This window comes from Microcaecilia unicolor, chromosome 2 (genome assembly GCF_901765095.1).
Source record: "Microcaecilia unicolor chromosome 2, aMicUni1.1, whole genome shotgun sequence".
NCBI lineage: Eukaryota > Metazoa > Chordata > Amphibia > Gymnophiona > Siphonopidae > Microcaecilia > Microcaecilia unicolor.
The window spans coordinates 12,623,829-12,629,828 of NC_044032.1; positions in this window are offsets into that span (position 1 = coordinate 12,623,829).

Genomic DNA, 6,000 nt, shown 5'->3' on the forward strand with positions numbered 1-6,000 from the left:
GGTGAAGAAAAATTTTCTCGGATTCGTTTTAAATTTACCACACTGTAGCTTCAACTCATGCCCTCTAGTCCTAGTATTTTTGGATAGCGTGAACAGTCGCTTCACATCCACCCGATCCATTCCACTCATTATTTTATACACTTCTATCATATCTCCCCTCAGCCGTCTCTTCTCCAAGCTGAAAAGTCCTAGCCTTCTCAGCCTCTCTTCATAGGAAAGTCGTCCCATCCCCACTATCATTTTCGTCGCCCTTCGCTGTACCTTTTCCAATTCTACTATATCTTTTTTTGGAAAGCGTGGACACTTCACATCCACCTGTTCTACTCCACTCATTATTTTATATACCTCTATCATGTCTCCCCTCAGCCGTCTCTTCTCCAAGCTGAAAAGCCCAAGCCTACTTAGTCTTTCTTCATAGGGAAGTCGTCCCATCCCCGCTATCATTTTAGTCGCCCTTCGCTGCACAATTCTACTATATCTTTCTTGAGATGCGGCAACCAGAATTGAACACAATACTCAAGGTGCGGTCGCACCATGGAGCGATACAACGGCATTATAACATCCTCACACCTGTTTTCCATACCTTTCCTAATAATACCCAACATTCTATTCGCTTTCCTAGCCGCAGCAGCACACTGAGCAGAAGGTTTCAGTGTGTTATCGACGACGACACCCAGATCCCTTTCTTGGTCCGTAACTCCTAACGTGGAACCTTGCATGACGTAGCTATAATTCGGGTTCTTTTTTCCCACATGCATCACCTTGCACTTGCTCACATTAAACGTCATCTGCCATTTAGCCGCCCAGTCTCTCAGGCTCGTAAGGTCCTCTTGTAATTTTTCACAATCCTGTCGCGAGTTAACGACTTTGAATAACTTTGTGTCATCAGCAAATTTAATTACCTCGCTAGTTACTCCCATCTCTAAATCATTTATAAATATATTAAAAAGCAGCGGTCCTAGCACAGACCCCTGAGGAACCCCACTAACTACCCTTCTCCATTGTGAATACTGCCCATTTAACCCCACTCTCTGTTTCCTATCCTTCAACCAGTTTTTAATCCACAATAGGACATTTCCTCCTATCCCATGACCCTCCAATTTCCTCTATAGCCTTTCATGGGGTACCTTATCAAACGCCTTTTGAAAATCCAGATACACAATATCAACCGGCTCCCCTTTGTCCACATGTTTGTTTACTCCTTCAAGGAATTGAAGTAAATTGGTCAGGGCCTGACCGTCAGGCAAGATTTCCCCACACAAAAGCCGTGCTGACTCGGTCTCAGTAATCCATGTCCTCGGATGTGCTCTGTAATTTTGTTTTTAATAATAGCCTCTACCATTTTCCCCGGCACCGACGTCAGACTCACCGGTCTATAATTTCCCGGATCTCCCCTGGAGCCTTTTTTAAAAATGGGCGTTACATTGGCCACCCTCCATTCTTCCGGTACCACGCTCGATTTTAAGGATAAGTTGCATATCACTAGCAGTAGCTCCGCAAGCTCATTTTTCAGTTCTATCAGTACTCCCGCTTCTTCTAGCTTTTCCAGATATAATTTGCCTGTCTTCTTTTTTCTGTGTTGTCTTGTAACGTACAAAGGCTAATCTTCTTTCCCTTACCTTTTCAGCTATAACAGAACGAGAGCAGCCTTCTTTTTCTCTTACTTTATGTAATTGTCTAACATACAGGTTTGTTGCCTTTAAAATGGCTCCTTTCAGTTTTGCCCACTGATGTCCGACTTCCTTCAGCTGTTCCTATTCAACTAACTCTTTCCTGAGAAATTCCCCCTTCTCAGCAAAGTTAGTTCTTTTGAAATCTAGGACCTTCAATCTCGAATAAGTCCTCTCCTCCTTTGTCTTAATATTGAACCACATCATTCTGTGATCTCTAGGTTCGGTTTGATATGTTCAGTAGGATTCCTAGCAGTATCATTTGTGCCAACATAGATGAGCAGCATAGGATAGTGGTCAGTAGGCTTGATGAGGCCAAGCAATCTTTCCACTACATCTCGAATCTTGGCACAAGGCAGACAGCACACCAACCTGGACAACATATGTGGTCGGCAGACAGGTGCCTCAGTGCCCTTCAGAAGTGAATCTCCAACCACCACTACCTTTCGCTTCTTATTGGTCACCGATCCAGCGGCTTTGGGATTTTGATTGTTGTTTCCTCCTGTTCTTGAGATGTTTTAATTTCTTCTGTCTCCAGGGCTGTGAAGCGATTCTTCAGTTCTACAGAAGATGGAATTAGGGGATTGATTTTGCAGGATCTGGTGACCTGCGTCCAGCAGTCCTCTTTTTCCACAAGATCTTCTGTCCCTTTGCTGGACATCTCCGGGATGAATTTCCGGTTGTTACAAATGCTTCTTAGTCTTGCCATTTCCTCTGGTAGTTCTTGTACTTCTTTCATGGGGGATTTAATGTTCATACATTTATCACATGAAACCAGAATCTTGCCTCGGGCAAAGCATTCTGTCTGGACAGAGGCAGAGGCTGTAATGAGAGATGTTTCTTTGACACACTTCAAGTTCAGGAGTTGTTGTACCTGGGCATAAAAAGAAATGAAGGGTCTACCAAGGTCCCACCTTATTTTTGCTTTACTTGTTCTGTAAATTACAGGAAGCTGGTAGTTTGATTATGAAATCTGTGAACCTGTTCAGATTTACCCTGTGGATGTAGTTCAGTGTAATTCATTGCCTATTATTGGGATAAACCATGATTTAGTTTAACCTTTCAGGGTGTTTCCCCCACCCCTAATGTGTTGTTTTTGGTTGTAGGTCTAATAACAAAAGAGTAGGTCAGAGAACAAGTCCAAGGGTTTATAGAGGAGACTTACAGGGCTACAGTCCCACCTCCAGTCAGACAGCGTCTACACTGCCTTGGAGGTCTCAGGTCCTCTGAAAGGCCATCATCACCTTGGTAAAACAGAAAGTGATACTGTAGGCCACAGGACTTGTCCTCCAGGAAACGCAATATCCTCTTCCATTGAGGATGTCTCCCCAGGGCCTTCTGTCTAGGAGGGCAAAGTCAGGACAACCATTTTAGAGAATCAATCGTTATGCATTAGATACCTGGGTGGTAGGTGGACATGAGGATTGCTTGGTCAGATGCATCTCTAGCATAAAGGTGATAGACCTCATGCATCACCTAGATGAAACTGTAGACAGCTGTTTCCTACTATGATCTGATTACTCCAGTTTACATTGGCTCCCTATTTTATGGCAGATACGTCTTACATTGTTGGTTCTGTTTGGGCCTGTCAGTGCTGAGTCTCAGAACCAAAAACCCAACACCTCACCCATACAAATTCCCCAACTGGTTTCTTAGTCTATTGAGATAGACTTAAGGAAGATTTCCATCCACTCTTTTTGCCTTCCAGACCCGTGCACTCCGCTCCATGGATAAATCCTTCTTATCTGTTCCTTCTCCACTACTGCCAACTCCAGACTTCGCGCCTTCTGTCTCGCTGCACCCTACGCCTGGAATAAACTTCCTGAGCCCCTACGTCTTTCCCCATCCTTGGCCACCTTTAAATCTAGACTGAAAGCCCACCTCTTTAACATTGCTTTTGACTCGTAACCACTTGTAACCACTCACCTCCACTTACCCTCCCTCTCCTCCTTCCTGTACACATTAATTGATTTGCTTACTTTATTTTTTGTCTATTAGATTGTAAGCTCTTTGAGCAGGGACTGTCTTTCTTCTATGTTTGTGCAGCGCTGCGTATGCCTTGTAGCGCTATAGAAATGCTAAATAGTAGTAGTAGTAGTCTCTTGTAATCAGAGGTGATATTGTGATGTCATAATGCCTCAGGCCACCAATAAGAGCCAACCTCATCAGTGATGTCACAATGGCTTGATTGTCCTATACTTGGCTCACTTTTATTACATAGCTCTTTGAGCAGGGACTGTCTTTCTTCTATGTTTGTGCAGCGCTGCATACGCCTTGTAGTGCTATAGAAATGCTAAATAGTAGTAGTAGTAGTCTCTTGTAACCAGAGCTAATATTGTGATGTCATAATGCCTCAGGCCACCAATAAGAGCCAACCTCATCAGTGATGTCACAATGGCTTGATTGTCCTATACTTGGCTCACTTATATTACATAGCTCTTTGAGCAGGGACTGTCTTTCTTCTATGTTTGTGCAGCGCTGCGTACGCCTTGTAGCGCTATAGAAATGCTAAATAGTAGTAGTAGTAGTCTCTTGTAACCAGAGCTAATATTGTGATGTCATAATGCCTCAGGCCACCAATAAGAGCCAACCTCATCAGTGATGTCACAATGGCTTGATTGTCCTATACTTGGCTCACTTTTATTACATAGCTCTTTGAGCAGGGACTGTCTTTCTTCTATGTTTGTGCAGCGCTGCGTACGCCTTGTAGCGCTATAGAAATGCTAAATAGTAGTAGTAGTAGTCTCGTAATCAGAGGTGATATTGTGATGTCATAATGCCTCAGGCCACCAATAAGAGCCAACCTCATCAGTGATGTCACAATGGCTTGATTGTCCTATACTTGGCTCACTTTTATTACACAGCTCTTTGAGCAGGGACTGTCTTTCTTCTATGTTTGTGCAGCGCTGCGTACGCCTTGTAGCGCTATAGAAATGCTAAATAGTAGTAGTAGTAGTCTCTTGTAACCAGAGCTAATATTGTGATGTCATAATGCCTCAGGCCACCAATAAGAGCCAACCTCATCAGTGATGTCACAATGGCTTGATTGTCCTATACGGCTCACTTTTATTACATAGCTCTTTGAGCAGGGACTGTCTTTCTTCTATGTTTGTGCAGCGCTGCGTACGCCTTGTAGTGCTATAGAAATGCTAAATAGTAGTAGTAGTAGTCTCTTGTAACCAGAGCTAATATTGTGATGTCATAATGCCTCAGGCCACCAATAAGAGCCAACCTCATCAGTGATGTCACAATGGCTTGATTGTCCTATACTTGGCTCACTTTTATTACATAGCTCTTTGAGCAGGGACTGTCTTCTATGTTTGTGCAGCGCTGCGTACGCCTTGTAGCGCTATAGAAATGCTAAATAGTAGTAGTAGTAGTCTCGTAATCAGAGGTGATATTGTGATGTCATAATGCCTCAGGCCACCAATAAGAGCCAACCTCATCAGTGATGTCACAATGGCTTGATTGTCCTATACTTGGCTCACTTGCTCTTTGAGCAGGGACTGTCTTTCTTCTATGTTTGTGCAGCGCTGCGTACGCCTTGTAGCGCTATAGAAATGCTAAATAGTAGTAGTAGTAGTAGTCTCTTGTAACCAGAGCTAATATTGTGATGTCATAATGCCTCAGGCCACCAATAAGAGCCAACCTCATCAGTGATGTCACAATGGCTTGATTGTCCTATACTTGGCTCACTTTTATTACATAGCTCTTTGAGCAGGGACTGTCTTTCTTCTATGTTTGTGCAGCGCTGCGTACGCCTTGTAGCGCTATAGAAATGCTAAATAGTAGTAGTAGTAGTCTCTTGTAATCAGAGGTGATATTGTGATGTCATAATGCCTCAGTCCACCAATAAGAGCCAACCTCATCAGTGATGTCACAATGGCTTGATTGTCCTATACTTGGCTCACTTTTATTACATAGCTCTTTGAGCAGGGACTGTCTTTCTTCTATGTTTGTGCAGCGCTGCGTACGCCTTGTAGCGCTATAGAAATGCTAAATAGTAGTAGTAGTAGTAGTCTCTTGTAATCAGAGGTGATATTGTGATGTCATAATGCCTCAGTCCACTAATAAGAGCCAACCTCATCAGTGATGTCACAATGGCTTGATTGTCCTATACTTGGCTCACTTTTATTACATAGCTCTTTGAGCAGGGACTGTCTTTCTTCTATGTTTGTGCAGCGCTGCGTACGCCTTGTAGCGCTATAGAAATGCTAAATAGTAGTAGTAGTAGTCTCTTGTAACCAGAGCTAATATTGTGATGTCATAATGCCTCAGGCCACCAATAAGAGCCAACCTCATCAGTGATGTCACAATGGCTTGATTGTCC